This window comes from Phascolarctos cinereus, unplaced genomic scaffold, assembly GCF_003287225.1.
Source record: "Phascolarctos cinereus isolate Bilbo 61053 unplaced genomic scaffold, phaCin_HiC Scaffold_3;HRSCAF=262, whole genome shotgun sequence".
NCBI classification, from domain to species: domain Eukaryota; kingdom Metazoa; phylum Chordata; class Mammalia; order Diprotodontia; family Phascolarctidae; genus Phascolarctos; species Phascolarctos cinereus.
This window is the reverse complement of record NW_027555736.1, coordinates 145,232,555-145,252,042: the sequence shown is the minus strand read 5'-3', so window position 1 is coordinate 145,252,042 and position 19,488 is coordinate 145,232,555. Positions and strand designations below refer to the sequence as shown.

Genomic DNA, 19,488 nt, shown 5'->3' with positions numbered 1-19,488 from the left:
TTTATGCCTGGGATATACTCTGTTTGTCTCCATCTTTAAAAATCTCTAGTTTCTTTCAAAACTCAGCTCAGGCATCACCTTCTACGTGAGACCTTGATATTGATGCATTTCTGTACTGTTTAACCCTTATATGTCTGTTTCAGATATAAATGAGGTTCATCTCATGGCCTCTCCTATTTCTTCCTCCAAGTTTGTATATTCTTCTCAAACATCCAAGTTATGAGAAGTTGCAAGTTCCACCTCCTTCTAATTCCTTTCTACACTAATGTATAACTCCTTTTACCCTTCTTTCTTTTCCAGTTTTGAAACTCTCAGAACACAACTAATCCATATAGCTTCAATATCCTTTGAAGGCATTAAGGTTTCTTTGAAGGTTCTGCAGGCATACTTGTTTCTTCTCCTACTAGTAAGATGTTAGTATTTTGTTAATATTAGAATGTTACGTATCATCATACAGGTCTTTCTATTGTTCAGATAAATTTACCATTTTCCCTCTGGATTCTTGTTTTATATTTCCAAGTTCCTAATAAGCCTTTCTATCAGGAATACTTACAAGTCCTCTATTCCATTAAAGAGCTATTTTCACCTGCTACCTTCCCTTCCCCCCCAATGCCCAAGATAATGCTCAGCTATGTAGGGTATGTTTCTTGGTTATAAGCCTATTTTTTTCTCCTTTTTCAATACTTTATTCCAAGATCTTCTCTTGTGTATAACAGAAGCTGCTAGGTCGTGTGTGATCCTGATAGTGATTCCTTAGTACTTGAACCACTTCTTTCTAGACACTTGCAGTGTTTTTTCTTTGACAGAACTATATCAAATAGAGTTGTTCTTTGACATTCCTGGGACTTTTCCTTTTGGGGCTCCTTTCAGTAGGTGATTGATAGGTTGTCTCTCGCTTTTCTTTGTCTTCTGGTTCTAAAAGATTTCAGGAGTTTTTATTTATTATTTCTTTCTTTCTTTCTTTTTTTTTTTGGTGAGGCAGTTGGGGTTAAGTGACTTGCCCAAGGTCACATAGCTAGTGAGTGTTATGGCTAGATTTGAACTCAGATCCTCCTGACTCCAGGGTTGGTGTTCTATCCACTGTGTAACCTAGCTGTCCCTATGATTTCTTGATAATACAGTACCCCAGGCTTTTTATGAATCAGGGTTGTTAGAAAGTCTAATGATTCTTAAATTATCTCTCCTTGACCTGTTTTCCAAGACAGTTTTTTTTCTTATGGGAGATATTTTACATTTTCTTCTTTTTTTTCCATTCTTTTGATTTTGTTTTCAATGTTTCTTACAGTGTTATAGAGTTGTTGATGTCTCTGTGGTCTATTGTAGGGTTTTTCTTATTCTTTTTTTTTTTTTGGTCCATTACTTGAGTAAGGTTTACCACTTTCTCTTCTAAGCTTCATTTACCTTTTAATTATTCCCTCCATAGCATTTATCTCTTACTTCATTTCTTCTAGGCATTTATGAAGTCCTTGTGAATTTTTTTTCCTTTGAGCCTCTGCTTGCATTGTTACAGAGTTACTCATTCTTTTCAGACTGTATTTTGTTTTGTGGCATCTCTAGAACTGTAATTATTTTTTATATTGATTGGTGCCTTTGGTTTATTCATCTCTCCTGCATTAGTTCCTGAATTGGGAATTTATGCCAGGGCCACATGTGGCCCCTTGTTGTGCTTTGGAGTGAGGTGGTCAGCCCTACTTAAGTCTCTCCCTGGGGCACCTGTGTTTCTGTGCTGATCTCTAACTCTCTTCTCCCTCCCATCCCACCCCCATAGGCCTCCCTGATGTCTTTGAGGTCCCAAGTACTGGATCTTCAAGATTTTCTTTGGCTTCTCAGACAGAGTGCTAGGTAACTTTCCTTGGAGGCCCTGAACAGCCAACTTAGTAGCTTCCAAAATGCAATGCATTTTCTGATTACCCTACTTAGAGTTTTTATCTGGAAACCCTCCATTCTTGTTGCCTCTGGACACAGCCTTGTATCACATACTACTGGGAGGCTACTGACTTATTTGCTTATACTGTTTGTTGCTGGCTTTGCTAGTGGCTCCCTTTCTTAATGCTCTACTCTTCTGGCTGGCTGTTTGTATAGTTCTGGAGTGAAAGAAATCACTACTGTAATTTTTCATTGGAATTATTGATCATTATTCTATCTGGTGCAAATTTCAGGTTTTTGCTAGAGTGGATATGGGAAAAAGGATGACCTGCCTCCATTCATTTGTCTGGAAGCTGATGCCTTTCCTTATTGCCGCCCCCATTTACTGGCACCTTCTCTCTCCTCTACTTCCTCCTCCTCCAATTATCTTATATTTATGTGTACTATGTATACTCTGGCCCCACTCTCTCAGGACTGAGGTTATTGCATCAGGGTTCTCAGATACCCTGAGGAGTTAGAGCATCTTTCCTCTGCCATTAGCTCAGGCCTTTACTGGTTGAATTGCCCTTATTTTAGGGAGCCAATGAATACATATCTCAGTTCCATTTAGCCAGTTAACAGCAGCTGCTTTTATAAAGGGGTGATGTAGCAATGCTGTAGCAAGAACAAACCTCCAAACATTTCTCCCAGCACCTCAGGAGCATAATTCTTCCAAACCACCTAGCTTTGGGGAGAGAGGAAGATTAGACTCAACACTTAACTTATATACTCTACATAGTGTATGTCCCACTAAGTTCTTGTGAAAAGGTGACATTGCTGTTGGATGATGAATCCTTCTGCTGAGCTGGAGTCCTGAAGGTCACTCCCAAAGATTGTTCCTTGCTTCTCAGGGCATTGATGCTAGGCTACCCACAATACTTGGTCTCAATTCCTGTGGTTCATGTTCTTGATTCAGATCAAAAACTACACTTCCTTTACCCAGAACAGAAAACAGATAGATAGGAGGCCCATTTTTTCAGGGGAGGAGGACATATGGTTTAGAGGGGGAAGGTCCCATGACCCATTCCATTACAGCAATCAGAGTTTCTCTACTAGACACCACTATCCGTCCCACCAGTATGTGGCTGAAGACAGTGAGGTGAAGAGAGCTGCCAGAAGCTGACTTGTGTCTTTGCGAAGATGCTGACGGTTCTAGCTACACATGTAACGAAAAAGGCTCCTCCTAACTGGCTAACAGGAATTGTAACAGCATGTCTATACATGTGCCAGCCTCTCCAAGACACTTACTTTACACATCTTCACAATTCTCCTGGAAGTTGTCTTCCCAGTGTCCTTAATGTAGAAAAACACCATCTGCTCCCTAACATCTTCCATGGGAGCAAGATAATGGAATCACTCAGTCCCCCATTACATAGGAATTTATTTGGTATATACTTTGTCTCTGATAGAATGTAAGCTCCTTCATGGCAGGGGCCATTTCTTTTTTTTTTTCCTTTGTATCCCCAGAGTATAGTACAATGCCTGGCAAATAGTTAAGTCCTTAATAAATATTTGATAGTTGATTTAATTTTGGACCTTGCTGGGCCCATACTTTAAGCCTCCCATTTAATAGGTCCTGCCAGAGTTTATATTCAACTGGTATTAGCCTTCAAGAATTTAGCATCACAACACTGGAGTTAGACAAGAGAGCAGAATTTTAAAGGAAGGTTTAATAATCCATTAAAATTTTTGATTCACCTCGTTTGTCATTTATTTATATCATGAAGATAGTGACAGATGTCAAAAGGCTTTACCTTTGATTAATAAAGTTATGTTAAGTCCAGTTGTTTGTGCCAACTTTATGCTTAAAAAAATCTCTTCAAAAATGTGTGCTTCAAAAAAAATGTGAACTTCTTCTCAGACTGAAAATTGTTTTATACCATATCAGAAGTATATATACTTTATGTTCTCGAATGTCTTCACATGAGTACTTTTTTCCCTTTTTTGGTAGAGGATGTGGTATATAATCTCTTACTATTCTGGTCAATGACTATTTGTCTTTTTTCTTCCTCTTTCCACTAATTGGTTTTTTAAAAGTATATATTTAATGGGTGTGAAAGTTGCTCTTTGTTGAAGTTTGGGTTTTATATGAGATGTTACATGTTAAAATGTTTTCATTTTTAAAATATAAATGTGTAAATAATGCCACGCATTTATATAATGTTTTTAAGATATAAAGCATTTACATATACATTAGACAAGTCAAATAATTACTTATGAGGTGGTTACTATGTGCTTGGCACTGTTCTAAGTGCTGGAGATACCAAGAAGGCAAAAATATGGTCCCTGCCCTTGAGGAGCTCATATTTTTTTTTTTGAAAATTTTTTTTTAAATTTTGATTTATTAACAATCACTTCCATATGCTTTTGAGTTTAAAATTTTTCTCCCCCTTCCTCCCCACCACCCTCCCCAAGACGATGCACAATCTCACATAGGCTATACATTTACATTCCTATTAAACATATTTTCACATTAGTGAAGTTGTAAGTAAACATTAAAACCAATAGGGGGAACCATTCGAAAGAGGAAATAAAACTCAACAGAAGAGAAAAAAAATGATAGCGATTCAACTTCCATAGTTCTTTCTTTGGATGTGGATAGCATTTTCCATCACAAGGCCTCTCGGGATGTCTTAGATCCTTGTATTGCTGAGAAGGGTTAAGTTTATCAATATTAGTCATCGCACAACGTGGCTGTTATTATGTACAACATTCTCTTGGTTCTGCTCACTTCACTCAGCATCAGACCATACAAGTCTTTCCAGGTTTTTCTAAAGTCAGCCTGTTCATTATTTCTTATAGCATAATAGTATTCCATTGCATTCATATACCACAACTTGTTCAGCCATTCCCCAATTGATGGGCATCCTCTCAATTTCCACTTCTTTGCCACCTGAAAAAGAATTGCTATTAATATTTTTGTACATATGGTCCTTTTCCCATTTGTGTGATCTCTTTGGGATATAGCCCTAGAAGTGCTATTGGTGGGTCAAAGGGTATGCACATTTTTATAGCCCTTTGGGCATAGTTCCAAATTGTTAGGAGCTCATATTCTAACGGGGGAGACAACATGCAGAAGTTGTACATACAAGATAAATACATTGGAAGGTAAATGGAAAATACCCTTTAGAGAAAAGGAGTGGGATCAGGGGACCAGGAAGGGCCTCCTATAGAAGGTGGGCATATGAGCTGAGCTTGAAAGAAGCCAGGAAAACCAGGAGGCAGAGGTAAAGAGGGAAAGCATTCCAATCATGGGGGACAGCCAGAATAAAGACAGGGAGTAGGAAATGTTTGTGGAATAGAAGAAAACCAGTGTCAGTGGATCATAGAATATGTTGAGGGAAATACATTGCAAGAAGACTGGAAAAGTAGGAAGGGGCTAGGTTGCATGGTTTTAAAAACCAAACGGAAGAATTTATATTTGATTTTGTAGGTAATTGGGAACCATTGTACTTTATTGAGTAGGGCAGAGTGACATGGACAGACCTGAACTTTAGGAACATGTGATCTCATTGGATTCTTCCAAAAATAACCCTCTGAAGGATGAATCTGAGGGTATATTATTACATCTATTTTCCAGTGGAAAAAAACTGAATAAAATCAAATCATGAGCTTTAATGGCAAAGCTGAAACTGGTCTTCTGACTTTTAAGTACATTGTTCTTTCTACTCTATCATGTGTCTTCCCTAGTTAAAGTCATATTTACAGTGAAATGTCATTTTAAATAAATACCATCATTATCAACATTTTGACTGTATACTAAAATATATTTTCTTTGCATTGATTAAGAAAGAAATTTAAACTTTATTATTCTTTTCAGATCAGAATTCTTCAAGGTCTGGAGGCTATAGTGTTCTGAAATTAGCATCTGGTACCACTTCAGAGACAGAGACCTTCAGTGATATGTAAGTGTTTTCTTATTTTTATTGTAGATTGTTTCCATTAACTGTCTTTTGTATTCATAATGAATTACAGTGAAATTTCGATTAACTAGTTCCTTCAAATAGCTATAACAGGAAACACACTGTCACTATATTTTCATAAAATTTTATAATGTGATAAGAAAATAAACTGATGTATTTAAAAATAATTGCTGAAGTACTTGGAGGTCAGTATATATTCAATCAAACTTCTTAGAAGCATCGTAGTTATAATGATTATATATTCTAAATGAAAAATCAGGTTATATTATATAGTTTGACCAAAGAAAATTCTTTTACAGAACTCATTAAAAAAGAAGGAACTCTGGGCTGGGAATCAGAAATACTGGATTCTATACTAGCTCTTCTATTAAATAGCTGAATGACTTAACAAGTCCTTTAACTTTTCTGAACCTCAGTTTCCTGATTTGTAAATAAGGATAATAAAACTTGTATTGTCTCTGTCTCAGGATTATTGTGGAGAAAAGGCTTTGTAAGCATAAAAGTAATTTATGAATGTGAGCTATTCGTTTGTCTGTTTAGTTTCTCTATATCCGAGTTTTTTCATCTGTAAAATAAGAGAACTGGACTAGATATTGCCTTTTTTTATTAATATATTTTTAGTTTTCAACATTTGCTTCCATAAGCTTTTGAGTGTTAAATTTTCTCCCCCTTCTTCCCAACCTCCCTCCCCAAGACGGCATGCAGTCTGATAGAGGCTCTACATATACGTTCCTATTAAACGTATTTTCACATTAGTGATGTTGTAAAGAAGAATTAGAACCAATAGCAGGAACCACAAGAAAGAGGAAACTAAACAAAACAGAAGGAAAAAAAAAGAGCAAATAGTATGCTTCGATTTGCATTCAAACTCCACAATTCTTTCTCTGGACGTGGATAGCATTTTCCAGCATGAGACTTTTGGAGATGTCTTAGATCCTTGCATTGCTGAGAAAAGCTAAGTGTATCAAAGTTGGTCATCACATAATGCTGCTATTACTGTGTACAGTATTCTCCTGGTTCTGCTCACTTTACCCAGCATCAGTCCTTACAAGTCTTTCCAGGTTTTTCTAACGTCTGCCTGCTCATCATTTCTTATAGCACAGTAATATTCCATTACATCCATATACCACAACTTGTTCAGCCATTCCCCAATTGATAGGCACCTCTTCTGTTTCCAATTCTTTGCTACACAGAAAGAGCTGCTATAAATATTTTTGTATATGTGGGTCCTTTTCCCATTTTTATGATTTCTTTAGGATACAGCCCTAGAAGTGCTATTGCTGGGTCAAAGGGTATGCACATTTTTATAGCCCTTTGGGCATAGTTCTAAATTGCTCTCCAGAATGATTGGATCAGTTCACAGGTCTACCAATAATGCATTAATGTTCCAGTTTTCCCATGTCTTCTCCAACATTTATCATTTTCTTGTTTTGTTAGCCAATCTGCTAGGTGTGATGTAGTACCTCAGAGTTGTTTTGATTTACATTTCTCTAATCAACAGTGATGTAGAGCAATTTTTCATATGACTATAGATAGTTTTCATTTCCTCATCTGAAACTGCCTGTTCATATCTTTTGACCATTTAACAGTTGAGGAATGACTTGTATTCTTATAAATTTGACTCAGTTCTCTATATATTTTAGAAATGAGGCCCTTATCAGAGACACTGGTTGTAAAAATTCTTTCCCATTTTTCTGCTTCCCTCATAATCTTGGTTGCATTGGCTTTGTTTATACAAAAACTTTTCAATTTAATGTAATCAAAATTACCCATTTTGCATTTCATAACGTTCTCTGTCTCTTGTTTGGTCATTAGATATTCTCTTAGGTCTTTCAAAATTTTAATTCTCTTGTCCCAGATTTACACTAAGGTTATATAATCTTTCACAAAAGAGAAGGCAAATGTTCTACTGCAAGGAAGGCTTAGATCAAAAATATCTCTTCCAGTCTTCACCAGTTATAGATTCATTCCCTTAATTCCTCTTTAAAATAGGAATAGCCTCAGGGAAGGTTAAGCCTAATAGTCATTCATATCAAAATTTGAATACAATTTGAATAACTTTATTCAGATAATCAGGCTCTTTTCTTTTCAACACCAAATTGAGATTATGACCCTTACAGAATGGGAGTTAGAGGTGCCAAGAAAATGAACTAGCATGGGTATGGCATTGAAGCAGGGACTTTAAATTGCCATAGGGCAGAGGGAAGGTACGGAAGAGAAACTTCTACTTTGCAATTTTACCGAAGGCCCTATTAGCCAACATTATTTTTAGGCCCCTCAAGTTTTATTAGACTTCTAAAAATCATCTGTTTCCTTTGCCTACACTATACCATCAGAATTCATAGTACCAATACATACATATGTATATATATTGCATATATACATATATATAGTAATTTATGTTTATAGTAACTATCCTAAATCATTGTTGAAAGATTCAGTTATGTTACTTGTAGTTAACTTTTATTATTTTTAATAAAGGTAGGAAAGCAAATTAATAATACATTCCTGAAGAGATTTTTAGCAATAGTCAAAATTAACTATTTTCTGGATAAACCAGAAATTTCAATGAGCTAAATATATACCCCATTTTATAAGTAATGCAGTTAACCAAGTGTTTTCTTTAATTTGTAGGCATTGGTTTCATTTTGTAAGCGGTAGGCATATACAAAATAGATACAAAGTCATTTGAGGGAGAAGGCGTGAGTAACTGAGGTATCAGGAGAGGCTTCATGTTAAAAGTGGCATTTGAGCTGAGCCTTGGGGGAAAAAAAGGAACTCTAAGAGATAAAGGTGAAGATAAATACATTTCAGCTGTGGGAGACAGCCAGTCCAAGGGCATAATAATGGATGATGGAATTTTGTGTGTGGTGGCCAGTTTGACCAGGCAATTGAGTACGTGAAGAGGAGTAACCAGTGAATCAATAAGCATTTATTAAGCCCATACTATGTTCCAGGCACTGTGCTAAGTGCTGGAGGTAAAAAGAAAGGTAAAATATGGTCTCTGCCCTCAGGGAGTTTATATTCTAATGGGAGAGACAGCAAGTAAGTGGTTACATACATACAGTACAATAGGTACAATATATAGAGAGTAGATAAAAGATCAGTCTTAGAAGGCAGGCAGGGTTCTAGCAACTGTGGGACCCATGAAGAATCTCCTACAGAAGATGATATTTGATCCAAGTCTTAAAGTTAGTCAATAACATTTTTAAAGCACCTACACTAATGCCAGACTCTGTGCTAAGGGCTGGAGATACAAAGAAGGATAAAAGACAGTGCTTGTCCTCAAGGAGCTCACAGTCTAATGGGGGAGACAGCATGCAAACAACTGTGTAAAAACAAACTATTTAACCAGATAAATAGGAAATAATCAACAGAAGGAAGATACTGGAATTAAGAGCAATTGAGAAAGGTTCCCTGTAGAAGGTAGGATTTTAGTTGAGACTTCAGGGAAGCCAGAAGGCAGAGATGAGGAGAGGAAATCATTCCATGCATGAAGGACAGCCAGTAAAATGCCCAGATTTGGGAGATGGATTGTTTTGTTTGAGGAACAGTAAGGATGCCAGTATCAGTGGATCATGTGACAGTTATAAGGTATTAGAAGACTGGAAAGGTGCTGAGGAGAAGATTATGAAAGGCTTTGAGTGCTAAACAAGGGATTTTATATTTGATCCTAGAGCTGATAGTGATCCACTGGCATGGAGAGAGGGAGAAGATGACATAATTGGACCTGCACTTTAGGAAACTAATTTTATCAGCTAAGTGGAGGATGAATTGGAGTCTCCCAAAAAATCTAGAGAGAAGAGAGTATCAAGGAAAAGACGATGATCAAAAATGTTAAAAGTTGCAGAGAGGTCAAGAAGAATGGAGATTGAGAAAAGGCTGTTGGATTTGACAATTAAGAATTCATTGGTAACTTTGGAGAGAGCATTTTTGGTTGGAAGCCAGACTGTAGAAAGTTAAGAAGAGAGTGAGAAGAGAGGAAGTAGAGGCATTTATTGAAGACAGCTCAAAGAGTTTAGATAGAAAAGACAGGAGAGATGTAGGACAATAGCAGGGATGGGTGGATCAAGTGAGGGTTTTTTGAGAATGGGAGAGACATGAGCAAGTTTTTAGGCAGTAGGGAAGCAGCCACTAGACAGTGAGAGATTGAAGGTAAGTGAGAGAGTGAAGGAAGCCAGATAATCTAAGATGAGATGAGAAAGAGGAGCATTCCAGGAATGGGAGGCAGCCAGAACAAAGGACTATGTGAGAGACAGCAAAATAGGCCAAGATGGGTAGATCATGGAGGCCTTGGAAGGTGAGTAAAGTGTAAGAAAACTACATAAGCAGGAGGGGGCCTTGTTGTGAAGAGCTTTAAATACCAAAGGACTTTATATTTAAACATGGAGGTAATCCCTGTGTGAGTGATAGCAAGTAGGCCAATAGGAATAGACTGTAGAGTCTGTGGAAGGGGCCTTGTGAAGAGTATTAAAATCTAAACGAAGGACTTTATATATGATCCTGGAGGTAATAGGGAGCTACCAGAGTTTATTCAATAGGAGGTATGACATGATTAGTTCTAAGATGAAGGAAAATCACTTTCATAGTTGTGTGGTTGTTGTATAGAGGATAGAGCAAATTAAGGAGAGACTTGAATCGGGGAAACCACTTAGAAAGCTAATATAATAGTTCTGGCAAGAGGTAATGAGATCCTGAACCATGTGAGTGGAGAAATAAGAATTCCCTCAGTATAAAAGAAATATTTTGAAGGTAGAAATGACACATTTTGGCAGCTGAATTGGATGTATGAATTATAATAATAATAGCTATCATTGTATAGCAATTTAAGGTTTCCTAAGCATTGTACATATATCATCTCATTTGATCCTTACAACAACCTGAGAGGTAAGCACAATTATTATCCCCATTTGACAGATAAGGAAAAGGAGGCTTAGAGGTTAAGTGCTTCACCCAAGGTAATATAGCCAGTAAATGACTTAGTGGGGCAGCTAGGTGGCACAGTGGATAGAGTGCCAGACCTGGAATCAGGAAGACTTCTTCCTGAGTTCAACACTTACTAGTTGTGTGACCCTGGGCAAATCACTTAACCCTGTTTGCCTCAGTTTCCTAATGTCTAAAATGAACTGGAGAAGAAAATAGCAAACCACTCCAGTATCTTTGCCAAGAAAACCCCAAAGGGATCGCAAAGAGTTGGACGTGACCAGAAAACAACTAAACAACAAAAAAGTGACTTAGTTGGGATTCAAACTCAGGTTTGCTTGACTCCAAGCCCAGATTCTATCCACTGTGCTACCTAAGTTAGATTGAGAAATATAGGATGACAGTGAGGTTATAGACCTAGGGAACAATGGAGGATATGCCGTCGATAGTAATAGGCAAATTTGAAGAGAAGAGTTTGGGAGAACATAATGAATTCTGTTTTGGACATGTTTGAGGTGCCTATGGAGCATCTGGTTTGAAATATTCAGTTGGCTGTTGGTCATGGAAGGACTGAGGTCATAATATATATAGATCTGGGAATTATCTGATTAGAGGTAATAATTGAATGGGAATTGATGAAATCACCAAGTGAGAGAATATAGAGAGAATAATTGTAGAGAAAACTTGACAGAATAATTTATCCATTTTTGTTAAGATCACCAAGAAACATAGTAATAAATGAATTTATTCTTAACATGGTAGATAGTATCTGTCTAAAACCAAGAGTTGGTATTATATGTAATGAGGTAAGCTAGAAGCCTTTCCAGTAAGATTAGGGGTAAAGCAAGGATGTCTGTTGGCACCACTGTTATTTAATAGTGCTAGAAATTTTAGCGCATAGCAACAATAAGAGAATAAAAATAAATTGAAGGAATAAGCATAGGCAAAGAGGAAACAAAATTATTGCTTTTTGCAATGACAAGTTTTGGGGGTTTTTTGGGGGGTTTTTTTGGTTAGGCAATGGGGTTAAGTGACTTGCCCAGGGTCACACAGCTAATAAGTGTTATGTGTCTGAGGCCGGATTTGAACTCAGGTCCTCCTGAATCCAGGGCCGGTGCTCTATCCACTGCGCCACCTAGCTGCCCCAATATGACAAGTTTTTCATATAGAACCTTAGAAAGTCAACTAAAAATTAAGTGAAATAATAATTATAGCAAAGTAGCATGATATAAAATAAACTTTTAAAAAATCAGCAGCCTTTGCATATATTATCAACAAAACCCAGCAGGAAGAGCTACAAAGAGAAATTCCACTCAGAATAGCTAAAGAATCTATAAAATACTTAGGAAATCTCAAACCAGGATACACTTAGGAACTATATGAATACAACTACGTAAACTCTTTGCAGAAGCAAATATAGATTTAAATAAACAGAAAGTAATTAATTGCACAGTTTTACCTAAATTAATTTATTTATTTAGTGCCAAACCAATTAGACAACCAAAATATTATTTTAGAGAGCTAGAAGAAATGATAAAATTAATTTGGAAGAACCAAAGATCATGTTGCTCAAGGGAAATAATGGGGGGAAAAAGTGGGAAGGCAGAGGCCTTCCTGTATCAGATTTCAAATTATATTTCCATGTAGTAAATATCAAAACTATTGGATATTGGTTAAAAAATAGAAAAGAAGGTCCGCAAAATATAATAGGTATATGACTTGCAAAAGTAAGTAAACACTGGAACATACCAGTCGGTAAACCCAGAGATCCCAACTACTGTGGTAAGGACTCACTATTTGATAAAATTTACTGAGAAAACTGGAAATCAGTCTGGTAGAAATTAGATTTAGACTAAAATCTTACCATATACAGTATACCATATACCATAGTAAGCTCTAAAATGGATAGATTACAAATATAATCAAATTAAAGGATGAAGGAAGAAAATGCCTTTTGAAACTATGGATAGGGAAGATTCATGACCTGATAAGGGATAAAGAAGATCATAGAAGATAAAATGAACAACTTTGCATAAAATTGAAAAGTTTTACACAAACAATATCAGTGCAGTTAAAATTGGAAGGAAAACAGTTGACTGAGAGTTACTACATTTGACTATAGCAAGTTTCTCTGATGGTGGTCTGTTATCTAACATATATGGAACTGATGCAAATATAAGAATGAAAGCCATTCTGCAGTAGATAAATGGTTAAAGGATATGAGCAGAATAGAAATGCAAATTAAAACAACTCTGAGGGGCAGCTAGGTGGCACAGTGGATAGAGCACCAGCCCTGAAGTCAGGAAGACCTGAGTTCAAATCCGGCCTCAGACCAAATACTTGACACTTACTAGCTGTCTGACCCTGAGTAAGTCACTTAACTCTAATTGCCTTAAAAAAAAAAACAAAAACAACAACAGCAATAACAGCAACAACTCTGAGTTTCTACCTTAATACCTCTCTGATTGGCAAAGATGATAAAAAAAGAAAATGACAATTGTTAGAGGTACTGAAGGAAACCAGGTACACCAGTGCTGCTGTTATGTGGTCCAATCGTTCTCTAAAACAGCTTGGAACTATTTCTCAAAAGTAACTAAACTGCATATCCTTTGACACAGCAATGCCACTACTAGGCCTGTACCCCAAAGAGATCAAAGAAAAGAGAAAAGAAGCCATATATACAACAATATATATAGCAGCTCTTTTGTGTTGTGGCAAAAAACTAAAAACAGGGGAGGCCCATTAACTGGAGAATGGCTGAACAAATTATGTATATACTTGTAATGCAATCTAATTTTTCTATAAGAAATGTTGAAAAGTTTCTAAGAAACCTGGGAACACTTGTATGAACTGATATTTAGTGAAGCAAGAAGAATCAGACAAACAGCTTATATACTAACAACACTGTAAGGAAAATTGAACTTTGAAAGGCTTAAAAACTCTGACCGCTGTAATAGCCAATCATAACTCCTGTGATAAAAGCATGCTACCTATCTCTTGACAGGAGGGTGCTGGACTGAATGAGACATGCATTTCTGGACTTGACAAATATGGGAATTTGTTTTGCTTGACTAGGATTATTTGTTATAAGTGTTGTGTTTTTTCTTTTTTTCATAATGGGGAAGACTTAGAGAAGAGCTATCTATAGTGTTTCCATCCTTCCCTTCCTCTGCCAGAAAGAAGAAAAGACATTAAAGAGGGCCATTGAAGCATTTTTTTTAAATGCACACCAGAGAACAAAAGGAAATTCAGAAGGAGATGGTACACACACACATATACACACATATGTAATAAATTCAACATTACCTTAAAAGCTGTTCTAAGAGTCTTTATTTCCTTCTGAATTTTCCTTAATATCTCTACTCTTGTGTTTTCTTGTTTTTATAATCTAACCTAAGAGAAAAATGCTTAAGCACTTTTTAACAATTGACCGAGGGGGACGGGAAGAGGGGAGAGCCTGCAAACAGAAGAATTCTTGGATAGTTATAGAAAGGGGAAACAGAAACCGGTTTTCATTATTTCCATTAGTTGAAACCACAAGCTCCTGTAACTGAACTCTCAGTCTTGTTCTGATAAGCAATTTACAGAGATATTAATTCCTCTGGTTTTGCTGGTCTTAAGAAAATTGGAGGTAAGTTTCAAATGAGCACTAACTAAGCACTAACTGAAAATTTTAAGAGGCCATTTAGTCACATACATCAATTAAAAATTCTTTGAAAACTACTCCAAGTTGAGCAGAAAGGATTTTTAAAAGGAACCCTCCCCCCTCCAACACTGGTTCAACACAGTATATTTCTACTCCTTATCCTAAGTTATTTCATGGTTTTATACTACTGTAATTATTTGCAGAGTTCTTGAATCAAATTCTAGTTCTGAGAAACCCAAAATTGTTTGGATAACTTATGCTTTAGTGCAAAGGTCATTGCTATGCCATATTGAATTAAAGCCAAATTTTTGTACATAACTTGAAATGGTTTTCCCATAATACTTTCCAAAGAGTCTAAAATGAACAGTTGTGGTGTTTTAGGCTGCCACATGGTACATTTGTCATAATCACATATTTAGCCCCTTCTCTCAGATGTGAGGGGTGCTATAAACCACTTGAGGTATATTGTTCCCATGGAATTACTGGCAGTGTTTGTTAATTGTATATTTCCTTAGCAGAGGTTTTCAGTACTCTATGCTTTGTCATCTTGAATGATGCTTATGCCTTAAAATTTAAAACAGAAGCATTCTTAAGAAATGAATTACTTTTTAAGTAAAAAAAATGTGTATGCTTTGAGCATCAGAATACTCTTGAGAGAAATGAACAGATTCAGAGCTTGAAAAAAATTGTAATGCTACCAACTAGTATTCTTGGCATTTTGTGTTTTGTCATCTCTTGACTTTGTGGTATCGGTTTTTCCTCAAGGAGACAAGACATAGAAATTGAATGATATAATTTGCTTCTCTGCCAATAAATATGAAAGGTATCATTGCCATTTTAAACACCTGTTATGGCTTTTAAAATATTACATAATAAAAGTCAATTACATGTGTTATCCTTACTGATAATTTTGGAGTATTCAGTTGTAAACTAAAGTTAATCAAACTAGTATACTATGAAATCACTATCTGAAAACTGGAGAGTGTCTAGGAGAGGACAGCCAGGATGATGAAAGGTCTTGAGTCTATGTCATATGATAACTGGTTGAAAGAAATAGGGATATTTAGCCTGGAAAAGAGAAGGCTTACTGGGGAACATGATAAATGTCTTCAAGTATTTGAAAGGTTGTTATGTGGAAGAGGTTCCACAGAACACGTTCTACTTAGCCCTGGAAGTCAAATCAACAAATATTTAATAAGAGCTTGTGATGTTCCAGGCATTGTGCTAAGTATTGGAGATGCGAAGAAAGACAAAAAGTTCCTACCTTTAATAAGAAAGTTAGGAAGAGGGAAGTTTTTTGGAAAAAGACAATCAGCTCAGTTTGGGGCATGTTGAGTTTTAAGATGTCTGCAAGACATTCAGTTTGAGCTGCCCAATAGATAGTTGGAGACGATTTATCTAGTACGCTAGACAGTATTTCTAGTATACTAGAAAACCTAATAATTTTTGCTAAAGTTTGTTTTAATTCTTTTAAATCATTTACTTTAAAGTATAGCTCCTCATTTTAAGTTTCTATGCTGGTAGTTTCCAAAAAACCACTTAGTAATAGCATTTGAAAATAAATTTTAATATTTTACATGATTGCTCATGTATAACTTACATCAAATTATTAATTTGAGGGGAGGGAGGGATAGTTGGAACTCAAAACTTTAAAAAAAGAATGTTAAAAATTGTTTTTATACATAAGAAAATAAAATTTAAGTATTAAGATTTTTTCTTCCTATTCTCTTTTCAGAGATGGCTATAAAGCTATAATGTACATGCCAGTCATTGATAGTTTGATAGTAAACCTAGGCTAAGTAATATTAAGTCAGAATCTAAATTTTAAAAAGTTCTTATATCTTGATAGTTATGATACAAAAATATGTTTTCAGACTTACATGTGCATGATAACTTTGCAAAGTGCTATAACAAAGATGTTAAACTAACATAGGCCCTGCTTACATAATGAAACAGAACTTTGACATGGACATGTGGTTGAAACGAACATAGCTATAAAGTGCAGAGCATGAAAAATAGGTTCTGAAAGAATCAGTGAATGTTTGGCCATATTGGATATTCTATAGTGAGCATCATTGCCATAGTGGAGATGATCTGACACCCAAGTCATCTGAGCCAGTGTGCTTCAAGAACAATGTTCATTTGTTTTGTAGGGTGAAATTGACCTGTTATTCTAGACCATATGGTGCTGGTTCTTTAGAACTTTGAGAATTGTTCTGTTGTGATGAAAAATAACAGTATAACTTTGGAAAGCCCTGATAATAATAATTGACATTTATATACTATTAAAAGTTTGTAGGTATATTCTTCAAAATAACCCTGAAGTTGATAGTGCAAGTATTGTTTCCTCATTTTACAGATGAAGAAACATGTAACAACATAGGAATAACACAGATTTAACATACAAATGAATACATGTAGACATGTCAGTTCAATTTAGTATGGAAAATGAAGTTATAGCATGTATCTTGGAAAAATTATTGGAGCCTTTTGTCAATGATACTGGTAGTTCTATCACCTGACCAACCTGTTTGAGTTGGCTGTCACTTTTCAGCTGACCTACCATATTCATTTGTGGATTCCTTTAAAATTTATTTTTGCAAGAAGGATAGAGACTGGGTAGCAGGGGTCTGAACTTGTGATTTCATGTATAGGGAGCTCCCAGTGAGAAAACTACCTCTACCAATGCAGCTCTAGCAATTTATCATTTTAGAGAGTTGTCTGGAACACTGAGAGGTTAAGTGACTTGCGTCTTGTCACACAGCCATATATCAGAGGTGAAACTTGAACCTGGGGCATCTTGACTCTGAAGCTAGCCCCCTATGAACTTTGATGCCTTTTTGAACTAGATAATTTAGGGAGTATGATGAATTCCAGAATTCCTGGTGGGGGATGTGTGTCAAGACTCTCTCTGTGATACCAGCACTGAAGAATGCTTTCCTGTTCTACTACAAGTGATTCCCTTGACCACTCATTTGAGTATCATAAGATTTACAATTAGAAGGGAAGATAGGGTAGTCCAACATCTTCATTTTATAAATGAGGAAAATGAGACCCGAAGGTGTTAAATGGCTTGCCTGTTCTCATACAAGTAATTTTAAAGCTGGGGTTTAAACTCAGGTTTCTGAGCTCAAGGTGCAGGTGGATGGATAAATAGTAATTATGAAAAAGATAATGGGTTTTAGTGACTGCAAGCTCAGTATAAGTCAGCAGTATGATGTGATAGTCAGAAAAAATAATGCAGTCTTGAGTTGCATTAAGAGGGGCAGTTTCCAGGAACAGGTGATAGTTCTATTGTACTCTGACCTACTCAGACCTCATCTGGAGTATTTTGTTAAATTTTGGATGCCATGATTTAAGAGGGACATTGATAAACTGGAGAGTGTCTAGGAGAGCACAACCAGGATGACAAAGGGTCTTGAGTCTGTGTCATATGATGGTTGATTGAAAGAAATGGGGATATTTAGCCTGAAAGAGAGAAGGCTTAGTGGGAGACATGATAACTGTCATCAAGTATTTGAAAGGTTGTTGTGTGGAAGAGGTTCCATAGAACACATTCTACTTAGCCTTAGAAGTCAAGTCAACAAACATTTAATAAGAACTTGTGATATTCTAGGCATTGCACTAAACTCTGGAGATCCAAAGGAGGGCAAGAAACAGCCTCTATTTTTAATTAAAAAAATTAAGAAGAGGGAAGTTTTTTGGTAAAAGATAAGCAGCTCAGTTTGGGACATGTTGAATTTAATATATCTATTAGACATCCAGTTTAAGCTGCTCAATAGACAGAGATGTGCGACTAAATGTCAGGAAAGAGGTTAGGCCTGGATAAGTAGATATAAAAACCATCTGCATATACATGATAATTGAGTCCATGAGAAATAATAAGATCATCAATCAAAATAATTTAGCAGGAAAAGAGAAAAGGGCCCAAGACAGAGCTTTGGGGGTACACGCAGTTAGTGGGCATGACCTGGATGAAGATTCAGCAAGAGGAGATACAGTAGTGGTCAGACACATAGAAAGACAAAAAGGAGAGAGTGGTGCCATTAAAACCTAGAGATAAGAGAATATCAAGGGAAAAGAGGGCAGTTGACAGTGTCAAAGACTGCAAAGAAGTCAGGAAGATTGAGGATTAAGAAGAGGCCATAATTTTGTTGTTGTTCAGTTGTATTCGACTCTTTGTGACCCCTGGAATCATAGCATGCCAGGCTCTTCTGTCCTCTACTATCTCTCAAAATCTGTCCGAGTTCATGTTAATTGTTTCTATGATACTATTTGTCCATCTCACCCTTTGCCATCCCCTTTTCTTTTGCCTTCAGTCTTTCCCAACATCAGAGTCTTTTCCAGTGACTCCTGTCTTCTCATCATGTGGCCAAAGTATTTAAGCTTCAGCTTCAGTATTTAGCCTTCCAGTGGATAGCCTGAATTGATTTCTTTAAGTATTGACTGATTTGACCTCTTTGCTGTCCTAAGTTCTCTCAAAAGTCTTCTCTGGCACCACAATTTGAAAGCATTAATTCTATGGTGCTCAGCTTTCCTTATAGTACAACTCTCACAGCCTTTCATTGTTTCTTGAAAAACCATAGTTTTGACTACACAGACATTTGTTGGCAAGGTGATGTCTCTGCTTTTTAGTATGCTTCCCTGATTTGCCATAGTTTTCTTTCCCAGGAGCAAGTATTTTTTAATTTCACGGCTGTAGTTGCTATTTGCTGTGATCTTTGAGCCCCAGAACATAAAATCTGACACTGCTTCCATTCCTTCTCCCTCTGTTTTCCAGAAAGTGATAGGACCAGTTGCTAAGATCTTAGTTTTTTTGATGTTAAGCTTCAAGGATCTTTTACACTTTCCTCTTTCATCCTCATCAAGAGGCTTCTTAATTCCTCTTCACTTTCTGCCATCAAAGTGGTATCATCTGCATGTGTGAGATCGTTGATATTTTTCCTGGTAACTTTATTCTAGCTTTTGATTCATCCAGTCTGACATTTCTCACAATGTATTCTGCATATAAGTTCCATAAATAAGGTGACAATATACAGCCTTGGTGTACTGCTTCTCCAATCTTAAACCAATCAGTTGTTCCACATTCAG

General features: G+C 36.4%; 1 protein-coding gene across 1 annotated transcript in view; it reads left to right on the top strand.

Moving 5' to 3' along the window:
• The window catches only part of DENND4A (DENN domain containing 4A), a 165,188-nt gene that overhangs the window by 25,984 nt on the left and 119,716 nt on the right, over positions 1–19,488 (top strand). The window contains 1 exon segment of the mRNA XM_020983081.2: positions 5,726–5,810. The gene's annotated coding sequence lies outside the window, so the exon portion shown is untranslated.